Below are 15,818 nucleotides of genomic sequence, written 5' to 3'. Positions count from 1 at the left end.
GTTGATCTGGCTTGAAGGCTGTAAGTGTAAGGACCTTGTGGCGCAACGGTAGCGCGTCTGACTCCAGATCAGAAGGTTGCGTGGTCAAATCACGTCGGGGTCACTGCTTACCATTTTATTCCCCACTGAGTTCATATATTTCCTTTCGAAAACAAAGTCAAAGGAACGCAGCCTTGCATTGGCCGGGAATCGAACCCGGGCCTCCCGCGTGGCAGGCGAGAATTCTACCACTGAACCACCAATGCTTCACATGGGGAGTTCACAGGCATAGCTCTGTCCAAGACAGTGATCAGGTGCACACACTTAAATTGTACACATATGAACAAAGTGTGCGCAGCAGACATGACAACGCCAAAGTTTCACATGATGATGGCTTATATAAGACAAGCTCAAGGCAGGCACATACATATCAAGATATATATTGAGTCTAAGGAAAGATGCTGTAGTCACTCGTCTCTGTGGCGCAATCGGTTAGCGCGTTCGGCTGTTAAGCGAAAGGTTGGTGGTTCAAGCCCACCCAGGGACGTATTATTTTGCCTGCAGGAAACACTTGAATGGAAAACAGATACATACCTTTGCTCTCTCCTGCTGGACACCCTTTCCCTGAATATTTCAATTCTCTGCGTTCTCTCGGCACCTGCAGTCAATTTCATAATTAGGATAGAAAACAAAAGGTCAAGCTCTGTAATACAACTGTAGGCATATGAGGAGGGGAAAATAAGTCAAAAGGCCCACAGCATTTGTTGATCTGGCTCCGAAAGCTGTAAGTGTAAGGACCTCGTGGCGCAACGGTAGCGCGTCTGACTCCATAGCAGAAGGTTGCATGTTCAAATCACGTCGGGGTCACTGCTTACCATTTTATTCTCCACTGAGGTCATATATTTCCTTTCGAAAACAAAGTCAAAAGAAAGCAGTCTTGCATTGGCCGGGAATCGAACCCGGGCCTCCCGCGTGGCAGGCGAGAATTCTACCACTGAACCACCAATGCTTCACATGGGTTGTTCACAGTCAGAGCTCTGCCCAAGACAGTGATCAGGTGCACACACTTAAATTGTACACATATGAACAAAGTGTGCGCAGCAGACATGATAACGCCAACGTTTCACATGAAGATGGCAAGAATCAGATGCAGGAGACTATAACTATGAATGTCTTTGCATTTGCTGAGGTCACTGGCTTGGGACTAGAGTTGTGTTTATCAGGGCATGATGGCAGGCTGCTCCCGACAAAAGTGGTTCACAGAATGCACCCGCCAGATCACCAGCACTATTGTGTTTCAGATTATCTCACTGAACTCTCCTCCTGGAAAATCCTTCCCACTGGCTTTCCCAGATTTTGTGTCCTCCCCTAAATGCTGGGGTGAAACGGGCAGAGTTCTGCGCCCTGCGTCCCTAACGCGCTCCCAACGCGGCCTACAGCCCTGGTCGGGCACAGCCCTGGTCGGGCTTAGATCACTGGAGCCTTTTGTGACCAAAAACTCCAGAAGCCTAGGGTCAGGCCTGTTGCACAGCCATATTGTGCCTTGCCAATCCGGGATTGTTGTGTTTCAGGGCCTAGCCATCAATACTCCTGGGATTTCTTTCCCTGAGAACCCTCTTGTCCCTTTCCTCCCACAAGCCCCAGCTTTTATGTAAAATAAAGTGTGCACCATGGGCCTTCCCCTATTTGCTCTCTCCCCAATCTCTTTCTCCAAAGCTGAGCTCTGAAGGTAAATGTATCTATCTGAGTGAGGGGCTAGGGAGGGCCTTTCCCAGCAGTCTTACAAGTCAAGAGTTCAGAGAAAGCACCTGCTATGGGAGGGAGACTTTGCTCACAGAGAAGTCAAGTCTAACATAACACATCTGATGGGCAAGGCACACGCCTTACTGGCTGGTAGCACACCTACAGAGGAGCAGGGAGCTATGCTAAGCAGGCAACAGAAAAGTCATGTATGTGTCTCATACACTGGGACCGGTAGTAATACTGGCTCTAAGACCATTAGACAGTAGTCTATTCATCATTACGTCCAACAATAACAAGACACTAAGCAAATGAGAAATGCTGTATGGCATAAAGACGCATTATATAACACAAGCTCCAGGCAGGCACACAATTATCAAGATATATATTGAGTCTCAGGAACTGTGCTACAGTTATTAACCTCTGTGGTGCAAATGGTTAGCGCGTTCGGTTGTTAATAGAAAGGTTGGTGGTTCAAGCCCACCCAGGGAAGTATCCTTTTTGCCTGCATGAAACACTTTAATGAAACACAGATACGTACCTCTGCTCTCTCCTGCTTAAGACCCTTTATCCGAACATTTCAATCCTCTGCGTTCTCTCTGCACCTGCAGTCAATTTCATAATTAGGATAGAAAACAAAAGGCCTAGCCCTGTAATACAACTGTAGGCATATGAGGAGGGGAAAATAAGTCAAAAGGCCATCAGCATTTGTTGATCTGGCTTGAAGGCTGTAAGTGTAAGGACCTTGTGGCGCAACGGTAGCGCGTCTGACTCCAGATCAGAAGGTTGCGTGGTCAAATCACGTCGGGGTCACTGCTTACCATTTTATTCCCCACTGAGTTCATATATTTCCTTTCGAAAACAAAGTCAAAGGAACACAGCCTTGCATTGGCCGCGAATCAAACCCGGGCTTCCCACGTGGCAGGCGAGAATTCTACCACTGAACCACCAATGCTTCACATGGGGAGTTCACAGGCATAGCTCTGTCCAAGACAGTGATCAGGTGCACACACTTAAATTGTACACATATGAACAAAGTGTGCGCAGCAGACATGACAACGCCAAAGTTTCACATGATGATGGCTTATATAAGACAAGCTCCAGGCAGGCACATACATATCAAGATATATATTGAGTCTAAGGAAAGATGCTGTAGTCACTCGTCTCTGTGGCGCAATCGGTTAGCGCGTTCGGCTGTTAACCGAAAGGTTGGTGGTTCAAGCCCACCCAGGGACGTATTATTTTGCCTGCATGAAACACTTGAATGGAAAACAGATACATACCTTTGCTCTCTCCTGCTGGACACCCTTTCCCTGAATATTTCAATTCTCTGCGTTCTCTCGGCACCTGCAGTCAATTTCATAATTAAGATAGAAAACAAAAGGTCAAGCTCTGTAATACAACTGTAGGCATATGAGGAGGGGAAAATAAGTCAAAAGGCCCACAGCATTTGTTGATCTGGCTCCGAAAGCTGTAAGTGTAAGGACCTCGTGGCGCAACGGTAGCGCGTCTGACTCCAGATCAGAAGGTTGCGTGTTCAAATCACGTCGGGGTCACTGCTTACCATTTTATTCCCCACTGAGGTCATATATTTCCTTTCGAAAACAAAGTCAAAAGAAAGCAGTCTTGCATTGGCCGGGAATCGAACCCGGGCCTCCCGCGTGGCAGGCGAGAATTCTACCACTGAACCACCAATGCTTCACATGGGTTGTTCACAGGCAGAGCTCTGCCCAAGATAGTGATCAGGTGCACACACTTAAATTGTACACAAATGAACAAAGTGTGCGCAGCAGACATGATAACGCCAACGTTTCACATGAAGATGGCAAGAATCAGCTGCAGGAGACTATAACTATGAATGTCTTTGCATTTGCTGAGGTCACTGGCTTGGGACTAGAGTTGTGTTTATCAGGGCATGATGGCAGGCTGCTCCCGACAAAAGTGGTTCACAGAATGCACCCGCCAGATCACCAGCACTATTGTGTTTCAGATTATCTCACTGAACTCTCCTCCTGGAAAATCCTTCCCACTGGCTTTCCCAGATTCTGTGTCCTCCCCTAAATGCTGGGGTGAAACGGGCGGAGTTCTGCGCCCTGCGTCCCTTTACGCGTCCCTAACGCGCTCCCAATGCGGCCTACAGCCCTGGTCGGGCTTAGATCACTGGAGCCTTTTGTGACCAAGAACTCCGGAAGCCTAGGGTCAGGCCTGTTGCACAGGCATATTGTGCCTTGCCAATCCGGGATTGTTGTGTTTCAGGGCCTAGCCATCAATACTCCTGGGATTTCTTTCCCTGAGAACCCTCTTGTCCCTGTCCTCCCACAAGCCCCAGCTTTTATGTAAAATAAAGTGTGCACCATGGGCCTTCCCCTATTTGCTCTCTCCCCAATCTCTTTCTCCAAAGCTGAGCTCTGAAGGTAAATGTATCTATCTGAGTGAGGGGCTAGGGAGGGCCTTTCCCAGCAGTCTTACAAGTCAAGAGTTCAGAGAAAGCACCTGCTATGGGAGGGAGACTTTGCTCACAGAGAAGTCAAGTCTAAGATAACACATCTGATGGGCAAGGCACACGCCTTACTAGCTGGTAGCACACCTACAGAGGAGCAGGGAGCTATGCTAAGCAGGCAACAGAAAAGTCATGTATGTGTCTCATACACTGGGACCGGTAGTAATACTGGTTCTAAGACCATTAGACAGTAGTCTATTCATCATTACGTCCAACAATAACAAGACACTAAGCAAATGAGAAATGCTGTATGGCATAAAGACGCATTATATAACACAAGCTCCAGGCAGGCACACAATTATCAAGATATATATTGAGTCTCAGGAACTGTGCTACAGTTATTAACCTCTGTGGTGCAAATGGTTAGCGCGTTCGGTTGTTAACAGAAAGGTTGGTGGTTCAAGCCCACCCAGGGAAGTATCCTTTTTGCCTGCATGAAACACTTTAATGAAACACAGATACGTACCTCTGCTCTCTCCTGCTTAAGACCCTTTATCTGAACATTTCAATCCTCTGCGTTCTCTCTGCACCTGCAGTCAATTTCATAATTAGGATAGAAAACAAAAGGTCAAGCTCTGTAATACAACTGTAGGCATATGAGGAGGGGAAAATAAGTCAAAAGGCCCACAGCATTTGTTGATCTGGCTCCGAAAGCTGTAAGTGTAAGGACCTCGTGGCGCAACGGTAGCGCGTCTGACTCCATAGCAGAAGGTTGCGTGTTCAAATCACGTCGGGGTCACTGCTTACCATTTTATTCTCCACTGAGGTCATATATTTCCTTTCGAAAACAAAGTCAAAAGAAAGCAGTCTTGCATTGGCCGGGAATCGAACCCGGGCCTCCCGCGTGGCAGGCGAGAATTCTACCACTGAACCACCAATGCTTCACATGGGTTGTTCACAGTCAGAGCTCTGCCCAAGACAGTGATCAGGTGCACACACTTAAATTGTACACATATGAACAAAGTGTGCGCAGCAGACATGATAACGCCAACGTTTCACATGAAGATGGCAAGAATCAGATGCAGGAGACTATAACTATGAATGTCTTTGCATTTGCTGAGGTCACTGGCTTGGGACTAGAGTTGTGTTTATCAGGGCATGATGGCAGGCTGCTCCCGACAAAAGTGGTTCACAGAATGCACCCGCCAGATCACCAGCACTATTGTGTTTCAGATTATCTCACTGAACTCTCCTCCTGGAAAATCCTTCCCACTGGCTTTCCCAGATTTTGTGTCCTCCCCTAAATGCTGGGGTGAAACGGGCAGAGTTCTGCGCCCTGCGTCCCTAACGCGCTCCCAACGCGGCCTACAGCCCTGGTCGGGCACAGCCCTGGTCGGGCTTAGATCACTGGAGCCTTTTGTGACCAAAAACTCCAGAAGCCTAGGGTCAGGCCTGTTGCACAGCCATATTGTGCCTTGCCAATCCGGGATTGTTGTGTTTCAGGGCCTAGCCATCAATACTCCTGGGATTTCTTTCCCTGAGAACCCTCTTGTCCCTTTCCTCCCACAAGCCCCAGCTTTTATGTAAAATAAAGTGTGCACCATGGGCCTTCCCCTATTTGCTCTCTCCCCAATCTCTTTCTCCAAAGCTGAGCTCTGAAGGTAAATGTATCTATCTGAGTGAGGGGCTAGGGAGGGCCTTTCCCAGCAGTCTTACAAGTCAAGAGTTCAGAGAAAGCACCTGCTATGGGAGGGAGACTTTGCTCACAGAGAAGTCAAGTCTAACATAACACATCTGATGGGCAAGGCACACGCCTTACTGGCTGGTAGCACACCTACAGAGGAGCAGGGAGCTATGCTAAGCAGGCAACAGAAAAGTCATGTATGTGTCTCATACACTGGGACCGGTAGTAATACTGGCTCTAAGACCATTAGACAGTAGTCTATTCATCATTACGTCCAACAATAACAAGACACTAAGCAAATGAGAAATGCTGTATGGCATAAAGACGCATTATATAACACAAGCTCCAGGCAGGCACACAATTATCAAGATATATATTGAGTCTCAGGAACTGTGCTACAGTTATTAACCTCTGTGGTGCAAATGGTTAGCGCGTTCGGTTGTTAATAGAAAGGTTGGTGGTTCAAGCCCACCCAGGGAAGTATCCTTTTTGCCTGCATGAAACACTTTAATGAAACACAGATACGTACCTCTGCTCTCTCCTGCTTAAGACCCTTTATCCGAACATTTCAATCCTCTGCGTTCTCTCTGCACCTGCAGTCAATTTCATAATTAGGATAGAAAACAAAAGGCCTAGCCCTGTAATACAACTGTAGGCATATGAGGAGGGGAAAATAAGTCAAAAGGCCATCAGCATTTGTTGATCTGGCTTGAAGGCTGTAAGTGTAAGGACCTTGTGGCGCAACGGTAGCGCGTCTGACTCCAGATCAGAAGGTTGCGTGGTCAAATCACGTCGGGGTCACTGCTTACCATTTTATTCCCCACTGAGTTCATATATTTCCTTTCGAAAACAAAGTCAAAGGAACACAGCCTTGCATTGGCCGCGAATCAAACCCGGGCTTCCCACGTGGCAGGCGAGAATTCTACCACTGAACCACCAATGCTTCACATGGGGAGTTCACAGGCATAGCTCTGTCCAAGACAGTGATCAGGTGCACACACTTAAATTGTACACATATGAACAAAGTGTGCGCAGCAGACATGACAACGCCAAAGTTTCACATGATGATGGCTTATATAAGACAAGCTCCAGGCAGGCACATACATATCAAGATATATATTGAGTCTAAGGAAAGATGCTGTAGTCACTCGTCTCTGTGGCGCAATCGGTTAGCGCGTTCGGCTGTTAACCGAAAGGTTGGTGGTTCAAGCCCACCCAGGGACGTATTATTTTGCCTGCATGAAACACTTGAATGGAAAACAGATACATACCTTTGCTCTCTCCTGCTGGACACCCTTTCCCTGAATATTTCAATTCTCTGCGTTCTCTCGGCACCTGCAGTCAATTTCATAATTAGGATAGAAAACAAAAGGTCAAGCTCTGTAATACAACTGTAGGCATATGAGGAGGGGAAAATAAGTCAAAAGGCCCACAGCATTTGTTGATCTGGCTCCGAAAGCTGTAAGTGTAAGGACCTCGTGGCGCAACGGTAGCGCGTCTGACTCCAGATCAGAAGGTTGCGTGTTCAAATCACGTCGGGGTCACTGCTTACCATTTTATTCCCCACTGAGGTCATATATTTCCTTTCGAAAACAAAGTCAAAAGAAAGCAGTCTTGCATTGGCCGGGAATCGAACCCGGGCCTCCCGCGTGGCAGGCGAGAATTCTACCACTGAACCACCAATGCTTCACATGGGTCGTTCACAGGCAGAGCTCTGCCCAAGATAGTGATCAGGTGCACACACTTAAATTGTACACAAATGAACAAAGTGTGCGCAGCAGACATGATAACGCCAACGTTTCACATGAAGATGGCAAGAATCAGCTGCAGGAGACTATAACTATGAATGTCTTTGCATTTGCTGAGGTCACTGGCTTGGGACTAGAGTTGTGTTTATCAGGGCATGATGGCAGGCTGCTCCCGACAAAAGTGGTTCACAGAATGCACCCGCCAGATCACCAGCACTATTGTGTTTCAGATTATCTCACTGAACTCTCCTCCTGGAAAATCCTTCCCACTGGCTTTCCCAGATTCTGTGTCCTCCCCTAAATGCTGGGGTGAAACGGGCGGAGTTCTGCGCCCTGCTTCCCTTTACGCGTCCCTAACGCGCTCCCAATGCGGCCTACAGCCCTGGTCGGGCTTAGATCACTGGAGCCTTTTGTGACCAAGAACTCCGGAAGCCTAGGGTCAGGCCTGTTGCACAGGCATATTGTGCCTTGCCAATCCGGGATTGTTGTGTTTCAGGGCCTAGCCATCAATACTCCTGGGATTTCTTTCCCTGAGAACCCTCTTGTCCCTGTCCTCCCACAAGCCCCAGCTTTTATGTAAAATAAAGTGTGCACCATGGGCCTTCCCCTATTTGCTCTCTCCCCAATCTCTTTCTCCAAAGCTGAGCTCTGAAGGTAAATGTATCTATCTGAGTGAGGGGCTAGGGAGGGCCTTTCCCAGCAGTCTTACAAGTCAAGAGTTCAGAGAAAGCACCTGCTATGGGAGGGAGACTTTGCTCACAGAGAAGTCAAGTCTAAGATAACACATCTGATGGGCAAGGCACACGCCTTACTAGCTGGTAGCACACCTACAGAGGAGCAGGGAGCTATGCTAAGCAGGCAACAGAAAAGTCATGTATGTGTCTCATACACTGGGACCGGTAGTAATACTGGTTCTAAGACCATTAGACAGTAGTCTATTCATCATTACGTCCAACAATAACAAGACACTAAGCAAATGAGAAATGCTGTATGGCATAAAGACGCATTATATAACACAAGCTCCAGGCAGGCACACAATTATCAAGATATATATTGAGTCTCAGGAACTGTGCTACAGTTATTAACCTCTGTGGTGCAAATGGTTAGCGCGTTCGGTTGTTAACAGAAAGGTTGGTGGTTCAAGCCCACCCAGGGAAGTATCCTTTTTGCCTGCATGAAACACTTTAATGAAACACAGATACGTACCTCTGCTCTCTCCTGCTTAAGACCCTTTATCTGAACATTTCAATCCTCTGCGTTCTCTCTGCACCTGCAGTCAATTTCATAATTAGGATAGAAAACAAAAGGCCTAGCCCTGTAATACAACTGTAGGCATATGAGGAGGGGAAAATAAGTCAAAAGGCCATCAGCATTTGTTGATCTGGCTTGAAGGCTGTAAGTGTAAGGACCTTGTGGCGCAACGGTAGCGCGTCTGACTCCAGATCAGAAGGTTGCGTGGTCAAATCACGTCGGGGTCACTGCTTACCATTTTATTCCCCACTGAGTTCATATATTTCCTTTCGAAAACAAAGTCAAAGGAACGCAGCCTTGCATTGGCCGGGAATCGAACCCGGGCCTCCCGCGTGTGCAGGCGAGAATTCTACCACTGAACCACCAATGCTTCACATGGGGAGTTCACAGGCATAGCTCTGTCCAAGACAGTGATCAGGTGCACACACTTAAATTGTACACATATGAACAAAGTGTGCGCAGCAGGGATCTATGATGTTACAACGCGTTATTTTACAACGCAGACCGTTACATCGCAATTTTTACAACGCAGGATCCATTACAACGCATGGCATTACAACGCATGGCATTACATCGCAGATGCTATTACAACGCATGGCATTACATCGTAAGTATAGGTAAGTATACCTTTTTAAAAAAAATGTAATTATTTTAATTTAATTAAATTATTTTAATTAAAATGCTTTTTAAAATAGTAATTATTTTTATTTAATAATTTTAAATCTATTTATTTAAATTAATTTTAATAAAAATTGTAATTAATTTTATTTAATTAATATAATTAAATTAATTTATTTTAAATATTTTTTTGATTGTAATTAAAATAAATTATTTAAAATAATGTATTTAATTTAATTATTTTAATTAAGAAATGTAATTAATATAATATAATTAATTTTATTTAACTTAAAAACACCCCTGTATCCCAAAACCCAAACCCTGCCCTGAAACCTAAAAACACCCCTGTACCCCAAAACCCAAACCCTGCCCTGAAACCTAAAAACACCCCTGTACCCCAAAACCCAAACCCTGCCCTGAAACCTAAAAACACCCCTGTACCCCAAAACCCAAACCCTACCCTGAAACCTAAAAACACCCCTGTACCCCAAAACCCAAACCCTGCCCTGAAACCTAAAAACACCCCTGTACCCCAAAACCCAAACCCTGCCCTGAAACCTAAAAACACCCCTGTACCCCAAAACCCAAACCCTACCCTGAAACCTAAAAACACCCCTATACCCCAAAACCCAAACCCTGCCCTGAAACCTAAAAACACCCCTGTACCCCAAAACCCAAACCCTGCCCTGAAACCTAAAAACACCCCTGTACCCCAAAACCCAAACCCTGCCCTGAAACCTAAAAACACCCCTGTACCCCAAAACCCAAACCCTGCCCTGAAACCTAAAAACACCCCTGTACCCCAAAACCCAAACCCTACCCTGAAACCTAAAAACACCCCTGTACCCCAAAACCCAAACCCTACCCTGAAACCTAAAAACACCCCTGTACCCCAAAACCCAAACCCTACCCTGAAACCTAAAAACACCCCTGTACCCCAAAACCCAAACCCTACACTGAAACCTAAAAACACCCCTGTACCCCAAAACCCAAACCCTACCCTGAAACCTAAAAACACCCCTGTACCCCAAAACCCAAACCTGAAACCTAAAAACACCCCTGTACCCCAAAACCCAAACCCTGCCCTAAAACCTCAGTACACCAATACATATACTCCTATACTCATATTTATTTAAAAAATTACTTAAATTAATAAATTTAATTTATAATATTTAAAAACATAAATAAATATTTTTATTTATTTTTATTTATAATTAATATTAATTAAATCATTTATATAATATTAAATAAAATTAAAATAAATTATATACTTACCAATACTTACGATGTAATGGTATGCGTTGTAATAGCATCTGCGATGTAATGCCATGCGTTGTAATACCATGCGTTGTAATGGATCCTGCGTTGTAATAGCTGCGTTGTAACAGCATTACGACGTAAAAGTTGCGTTGTAAGTGATACACACCGCGCAGCAGACATGACAACGCCAAAGTTTCACATGATGATGGCTTATATAAGACAAGCTCCAGGCAGGCACATACATATCAAGATATATATTGAGTCTAAGGAAAAATGCTGTAGTCACTCGTCTCTGTGGCGCAATCGGTTAGTGCGTTCGGCTGTTAACCGAAAGGTTGGTGGTTCAAGCCCACCCAGGGACGTATTATTTTGCCTGCATGAAACACTTGAATGGAAAACAGATACATACCTTTGCTCTCTCCTGCTGGACACCCTTTCCCTGAATATTTCAATTCTCTGCGTTCTCTCGGCACCTGCAGTCAATTTCATAATTAGGATAGAAAACAAAAGGTCAATCTCTGTAATACAACTGTAGGCATATGAGGAGGGGAAAATAAGTCAAAAGGCCCACAGCATTTGTTGATCTGGCTCCGAAAGCTGTAAGTGTAAGGACCTCGTGGCGCAACGGTAGTGCGTCTGACTCCAGATCAGAAGGTTGCGTGTTCAAATCACGTCGGGGTCACTGCTTACCATTTTATTCCCCACTGAGGTCATATATTTCCTTTCGAAAACAAAGTCAAAAGAAAGCAGTCTTGCATTGGCCGGGAATCGAACCCGGGCCTCCCGCGTGGCAGGCGAGAATTCTACCACTGAACCACCAATGCTTCACATGGGTTGTTCACAGGCAGAGCTCTGCCCAAGACAGTGATCAGGTGCACACACTTAAATTGTACACATATGAACAAAGTGTGCGCAGCAGACATGATAACGCCAACGTTTCACATGAAGATGGCAAGAATCAGATGCAGGAGACTATAACTATGAATGTCTTTGCATTTGCTGAGGTCACTGGCTTGGGACTAGAGTTGTGTTTATCAGGGCATGATGGCAGGCTGCTCCCGACAAAAGTGGTTCACAGAATGCACCCGCCAGATCACCAGCACTATTGTGTTTCAGATTATCTCACTGAACTCTCCTCCTGGAAAATCCTTCCCACTGGCTTTCCCAGATTCTGTGTCCTCCCCTAAATGCTGGGGTGAAACGGGCGGAGTTCTGCGCCCTGCGTCCCTTTACGCGTCCCTAACGCGCTCCCAATGCGGCCTACAGCCCTGGTCGGGCTTAGATCACTGGAGCCTTTTGTGACCAAGAACTCCGGAAGCCTAGGGTCAGGCCTGTTGCACAGGCATATTGTGCCTTGCCAATCCGGGATTGTTGTGTTTCAGGGCCTAGCCATCAATACTCCTGGGATTTCTTTCCCTGAGAACCCTCTTGTCCCTGTCCTCCCACAAGCCCCAGCTTTTATGTAAAATAAAGTGTGCACCATGGGCCTTCCCCTATTTGCTCTCTCCCCAATCTCTTTCTCCAAAGCTGAGCTCTGAAGGTAAATGTATCTATCTGAGTGAGGGGCTAGGGAGGGCCTTTCCCAGCAGTCTTACAAGTCAAGAGTTCAGAGAAAGCACCTGCTATGGGAGGGAGACTTTGCTCACAGAGAAGTCAAGTCTAAGATAACACATCTGATGGGCAAGGCACACGCCTTACTAGCTGGTAGCACACCTACAGAGGAGCAGGGAGCTATGCTAAGCAGGCAACAGAAAAGTCATGTATGTGTCTCATACACTGGGACCGGTAGTAATACTGGTTCTAAGACCATTAGACAGTAGTCTATTCATCATTACGTCCAACAATAACAAGACACTAAGCAAATGAGAAATGCTGTATGGCATAAAGACGCATTATATAACACAAGCTCCAGGCAGGCACACAATTATCAAGATATATATTGAGTCTCAGGAACTGTGCTACAGTTATTAACCTCTGTGGTGCAAATGGTTAGCGCGTTCGGTTGTTAACAGAAAGGTTGGTGGTTCAAGCCCACCCAGGGAAGTATCCTTTTTGCCTGCATGAAACACTTTAATGAAACACAGATACGTACCTCTGCTCTCTCCTGCTTAAGACCCTTTATCTGAACATTTCAATCCTCTGCGTTCTCTCTGCACCTGCAGTCAATTTCATAATTAGGATAGAAAACAAAAGGTCAAGCTCTGTAATACAACTGTAGGCATATGAGGAGGGGAAAATAAGTCAAAAGGCCCACAGCATTTGTTGATCTGGCTCCGAAAGCTGTAAGTGTAAGGACCTCGTGGCGCAACGGTAGCGCGTCTGACTCCATAGCAGAAGGTTGCGTGTTCAAATCACGTCGGGGTCACTGCTTACCATTTTATTCTCCACTGAGGTCATATATTTCCTTTCGAAAACAAAGTCAAAAGAAAGCAGTCTTGCATTGGCCGGGAATCGAACCCGGGCCTCCCGCGTGGCAGGCGAGAATTCTACCACTGAACCACCAATGCTTCACATGGGTTGTTCACAGTCAGAGCTCTGCCCAAGACAGTGATCAGGTGCACACACTTAAATTGTACACATATGAACAAAGTGTGCGCAGCAGACATGATAACGCCAACGTTTCACATGAAGATGGCAAGAATCAGATGCAGGAGACTATAACTATGAATGTCTTTGCATTTGCTGAGGTCACTGGCTTGGGACTAGAGTTGTGTTTATCAGGGCATGATGGCAGGCTGCTCCCGACAAAAGTGGTTCACAGAATGCACCCGCCAGATCACCAGCACTATTGTGTTTCAGATTATCTCACTGAACTCTCCTCCTGGAAAATCCTTCCCACTGGCTTTCCCAGATTTTGTGTCCTCCCCTAAATGCTGGGGTGAAACGGGCAGAGTTCTGCGCCCTGCGTCCCTAACGCGCTCCCAACGCGGCCTACAGCCCTGGTCGGGCACAGCCCTGGTCGGGCTTAGATCACTGGAGCCTTTTGTGACCAAAAACTCCAGAAGCCTAGGGTCAGGCCTGTTGCACAGCCATATTGTGCCTTGCCAATCCGGGATTGTTGTGTTTCAGGGCCTAGCCATCAATACTCCTGGGATTTCTTTCCCTGAGAACCCTCTTGTCCCTTTCCTCCCACAAGCCCCAGCTTTTATGTAAAATAAAGTGTGCACCATGGGCCTTCCCCTATTTGCTCTCTCCCCAATCTCTTTCTCCAAAGCTGAGCTCTGAAGGTAAATGTATCTATCTGAGTGAGGGGCTAGGGAGGGCCTTTCCCAGCAGTCTTACAAGTCAAGAGTTCAGAGAAAGCACCTGCTATGGGAGGGAGACTTTGCTCACAGAGAAGTCAAGTCTAACATAACACATCTGATGGGCAAGGCACACGCCTTACTGGCTGGTAGCACACCTACAGAGGAGCAGGGAGCTATGCTAAGCAGGCAACAGAAAAGTCATGTATGTGTCTCATACACTGGGACCGGTAGTAATACTGGCTCTAAGACCATTAGACAGTAGTCTATTCATCATTACGTCCAACAATAACAAGACACTAAGCAAATGAGAAATGCTGTATGGCATAAAGACGCATTATATAACACAAGCTCCAGGCAGGCACACAATTATCAAGATATATATTGAGTCTCAGGAACTGTGCTACAGTTATTAACCTCTGTGGTGCAAATGGTTAGCGCGTTCGGTTGTTAATAGAAAGGTTGGTGGTTCAAGCCCACCCAGGGAAGTATCCTTTTTGCCTGCATGAAACACTTTAATGAAACACAGATACGTACCTCTGCTCTCTCCTGCTTAAGACCCTTTATCCGAACATTTCAATCCTCTGCGTTCTCTCTGCACCTGCAGTCAATTTCATAATTAGGATAGAAAACAAAAGGCCTAGCCCTGTAATACAACTGTAGGCATATGAGGAGGGGAAAATAAGTCAAAAGGCCATCAGCATTTGTTGATCTGGCTTGAAGGCTGTAAGTGTAAGGACCTTGTGACGCAACGGTAGCGTGTCTGACTCCAGATCAGAAGGTTGCGTGGTCAAATCACGTCGGGGTCACTGCTTACCATTTTATTCCCCACTGAGTTCATATATTTCCTTTCGAAAACAAAGTCAAAGGAACGCAGCCTTGCATTGGCCGGGAATCGAACCCGGGCCTCCCGCGTGGCAGGCGAGAATTCTACCACTGAACCACCAATGCTTCACATGGGGAGTTCACAGGCATAGCTCTGTCCAAGACAGTGATCAGGTGCACACACTTAAATTGTACACATATGAACAAAGTGTGCGCAGCAGACATGACAACGCCAAAGTTTCACATGATGATGGCTTATATAAGACAAGCTCCAGGCAGGCACATACATATCAAGATATATATTGAGTCTAAGGAAAGATGCTGTAGTCACTCCTCTCTGTGGCGCAATCGGTTAGCGCGTTCAGCTGTTAACCGAAAGGTTGGTGGTTCAAGCCCACCCAGGGACGTATTATTTTGCCTGCATGAAACACTTGAATGGAAAACAGATACATACCTTTGCTCTCTCCTGCTGGACACCCTTTCCCTGAATATTTCAATTCTCTGCGTTCTCTCGGCACCTGCAGTCAATTTCATAATTAGGATAGAAAACAAAAGGTCAAGCTCTGTAATACAACTGTAGGCATATGAGGAGGGGAAAATAAGTCAAAAGGCCCACAGCATTTGTTGATCTGGCTCCGAAAGCTGTAAGTGTAAGGACCTCGTGGCGCAACGGTAGCGCGTCTGACTCCAGATCAGAAGGTTGCGTGTTCAAATCACGTCGGGGTCACTGCTTACCATTTTATTCCCCACTGAGGTCATATATTTCCTTTCGAAAACAAAGTCAAAAGAAAGCAGTCTTGCATTGGCCGGGAATCGAACCCGGGCCTCCCGCGTGGCAGGCGAGAATTCTACCACTGAACCACCAATGCTTCACATGGGTCGTTCACAGGCAGAGCTCTGCCCAAGATAGTGATCAGGTGCACACACTTAAATTGTACACAAATGAACAAAGTGTGCGCAGCAGACATGATAACGCCAACGTTTCACATGAAGATGGCAAGAATCAGCTGCAGGAGACTATAACTATGAAT

General features: G+C 46.3%; 22 non-coding genes across 22 annotated transcripts; 13 read left to right on the top strand and 9 right to left on the bottom strand.

Annotated features, from left to right (window-relative positions):
* Window positions 1–31: 31 nt before the first annotated feature.
* TRNAW-CCA (transfer RNA tryptophan (anticodon CCA)) lies at window positions 32–103 on the top strand. The gene has a single exon. It is a non-coding gene; the product is annotated as a tRNA-Trp (tRNA).
* A 71-nt stretch (window positions 104–174) lies between these two features.
* Window positions 175–245, bottom strand: TRNAG-GCC (transfer RNA glycine (anticodon GCC)). Its single transcript has one exon. It is a non-coding gene; the product is annotated as a tRNA-Gly (tRNA).
* A 207-nt stretch (window positions 246–452) lies between these two features.
* TRNAN-GUU (transfer RNA asparagine (anticodon GUU)) lies at window positions 453–526 on the top strand. Its single transcript has one exon. It is a non-coding gene; the product is annotated as a tRNA-Asn (tRNA).
* Window positions 527–917: 391 nt separating this feature from the next.
* Window positions 918–988, bottom strand: TRNAG-GCC (transfer RNA glycine (anticodon GCC)). The gene has a single exon. It is a non-coding gene; the product is annotated as a tRNA-Gly (tRNA).
* A 1,472-nt stretch (window positions 989–2,460) lies between these two features.
* On the top strand, window positions 2,461–2,532 carry TRNAW-CCA (transfer RNA tryptophan (anticodon CCA)). The gene has a single exon. It is a non-coding gene; the product is annotated as a tRNA-Trp (tRNA).
* Window positions 2,533–2,881: 349 nt separating this feature from the next.
* TRNAN-GUU (transfer RNA asparagine (anticodon GUU)) lies at window positions 2,882–2,955 on the top strand. Its single transcript has one exon. It is a non-coding gene; the product is annotated as a tRNA-Asn (tRNA).
* A 248-nt stretch (window positions 2,956–3,203) lies between these two features.
* On the top strand, window positions 3,204–3,275 carry TRNAW-CCA (transfer RNA tryptophan (anticodon CCA)). Its single transcript has one exon. It is a non-coding gene; the product is annotated as a tRNA-Trp (tRNA).
* A 71-nt stretch (window positions 3,276–3,346) lies between these two features.
* On the bottom strand, window positions 3,347–3,417 carry TRNAG-GCC (transfer RNA glycine (anticodon GCC)). Its single transcript has one exon. It is a non-coding gene; the product is annotated as a tRNA-Gly (tRNA).
* Window positions 3,418–5,029: 1,612 nt separating this feature from the next.
* Window positions 5,030–5,100, bottom strand: TRNAG-GCC (transfer RNA glycine (anticodon GCC)). The gene has a single exon. It is a non-coding gene; the product is annotated as a tRNA-Gly (tRNA).
* A 1,472-nt stretch (window positions 5,101–6,572) lies between these two features.
* On the top strand, window positions 6,573–6,644 carry TRNAW-CCA (transfer RNA tryptophan (anticodon CCA)). The gene has a single exon. It is a non-coding gene; the product is annotated as a tRNA-Trp (tRNA).
* Window positions 6,645–6,993: 349 nt separating this feature from the next.
* TRNAN-GUU (transfer RNA asparagine (anticodon GUU)) lies at window positions 6,994–7,067 on the top strand. Its single transcript has one exon. It is a non-coding gene; the product is annotated as a tRNA-Asn (tRNA).
* Window positions 7,068–7,315: 248 nt separating this feature from the next.
* TRNAW-CCA (transfer RNA tryptophan (anticodon CCA)) lies at window positions 7,316–7,387 on the top strand. The gene has a single exon. It is a non-coding gene; the product is annotated as a tRNA-Trp (tRNA).
* A 71-nt stretch (window positions 7,388–7,458) lies between these two features.
* On the bottom strand, window positions 7,459–7,529 carry TRNAG-GCC (transfer RNA glycine (anticodon GCC)). Its single transcript has one exon. It is a non-coding gene; the product is annotated as a tRNA-Gly (tRNA).
* A 1,468-nt stretch (window positions 7,530–8,997) lies between these two features.
* Window positions 8,998–9,069, top strand: TRNAW-CCA (transfer RNA tryptophan (anticodon CCA)). The gene has a single exon. It is a non-coding gene; the product is annotated as a tRNA-Trp (tRNA).
* Window positions 9,070–11,008: 1,939 nt separating this feature from the next.
* On the top strand, window positions 11,009–11,082 carry TRNAN-GUU (transfer RNA asparagine (anticodon GUU)). Its single transcript has one exon. It is a non-coding gene; the product is annotated as a tRNA-Asn (tRNA).
* Window positions 11,083–11,330: 248 nt separating this feature from the next.
* On the top strand, window positions 11,331–11,402 carry TRNAW-CCA (transfer RNA tryptophan (anticodon CCA)). Its single transcript has one exon. It is a non-coding gene; the product is annotated as a tRNA-Trp (tRNA).
* A 71-nt stretch (window positions 11,403–11,473) lies between these two features.
* Window positions 11,474–11,544, bottom strand: TRNAG-GCC (transfer RNA glycine (anticodon GCC)). Its single transcript has one exon. It is a non-coding gene; the product is annotated as a tRNA-Gly (tRNA).
* A 1,612-nt stretch (window positions 11,545–13,156) lies between these two features.
* On the bottom strand, window positions 13,157–13,227 carry TRNAG-GCC (transfer RNA glycine (anticodon GCC)). Its single transcript has one exon. It is a non-coding gene; the product is annotated as a tRNA-Gly (tRNA).
* Window positions 13,228–14,842: 1,615 nt separating this feature from the next.
* Window positions 14,843–14,913, bottom strand: TRNAG-GCC (transfer RNA glycine (anticodon GCC)). The gene has a single exon. It is a non-coding gene; the product is annotated as a tRNA-Gly (tRNA).
* A 207-nt stretch (window positions 14,914–15,120) lies between these two features.
* Window positions 15,121–15,194, top strand: TRNAN-GUU (transfer RNA asparagine (anticodon GUU)). The gene has a single exon. It is a non-coding gene; the product is annotated as a tRNA-Asn (tRNA).
* Window positions 15,195–15,442: 248 nt separating this feature from the next.
* Window positions 15,443–15,514, top strand: TRNAW-CCA (transfer RNA tryptophan (anticodon CCA)). Its single transcript has one exon. It is a non-coding gene; the product is annotated as a tRNA-Trp (tRNA).
* Window positions 15,515–15,585: 71 nt separating this feature from the next.
* Window positions 15,586–15,656, bottom strand: TRNAG-GCC (transfer RNA glycine (anticodon GCC)). The gene has a single exon. It is a non-coding gene; the product is annotated as a tRNA-Gly (tRNA).
* Window positions 15,657–15,818: the final 162 nt, after the last annotated feature.

This window comes from Lissotriton helveticus, chromosome 1_2 (genome assembly GCF_964261635.1).
Source record: "Lissotriton helveticus chromosome 1_2, aLisHel1.1, whole genome shotgun sequence".
Classification (NCBI taxonomy): Eukaryota; Metazoa; Chordata; class Amphibia; order Caudata; family Salamandridae; genus Lissotriton; species Lissotriton helveticus.
The sequence above is the reverse complement of the archived record's forward strand: the minus strand, read 5'-3'. Positions and strand labels throughout refer to the sequence as shown.